The sequence below is a fragment of the Corvus brachyrhynchos genome, unplaced genomic scaffold (assembly GCF_000691975.1).
Source record: "Corvus brachyrhynchos isolate BGI_N302 unplaced genomic scaffold, ASM69197v1 scaffold2767, whole genome shotgun sequence".
Taxonomy (NCBI): Eukaryota; Metazoa; Chordata; class Aves; order Passeriformes; family Corvidae; genus Corvus; species Corvus brachyrhynchos.
The window spans coordinates 6116-6763 of NW_008239027.1; positions in this window are offsets into that span (position 1 = coordinate 6116).

Genomic DNA, 648 nt, shown 5'->3' on the forward strand with positions numbered 1-648 from the left:
CACATCTCACCAGAACCAACAAGAGTCTCTGCCATTAGGAGCAGGCGTCCCCCAACCAGGGAGAGAGGATACACCCCACGAAGTAATCTCTGGTTTTTCCTTCAGGAACATGGAGAAGACATGAGTAAGTGGGATGGAAAACCCACCTCCTCCTTAGCAGCCCGGGTACATGAACTAAAAAGAGGGACAACTACTACAAGAAACTCATCTGGAGTCAACGCTGCTCCGGTCTCTCGCGCACCAAACTCCAGACAGTATAGGAATGATAATATGACTGATTCTCTTGAAGGGACCTCAGGAGCATATTCGCCGGATGGAAGCAACGTGTACCATGACCAGGAATAGAGGGGCCCTGCCTCTAGCCAGGTAGAGGAAAGGGACAATCAGGTCTTTTGGACTGTGTGGATCCAATGGCCTGGCACATCTGACCCACAAAAATACACGGCTTTGGTTGACACCGGTGCTCAATGTACTTTGATGCCATCAAGGTATGTGGGAGCAGAACCCATTTCTATTTCTGGGGTGACAGGAGGATCCCAGCAGCTGACTGTACTGGAAGCTGAAGTGAGTTTAACTGGGAACGAGTGGCAGAAACACCCCATCGTGACTGGCCCGGAGGCCCCGTGCATTCTCGGCATAGACTATCTC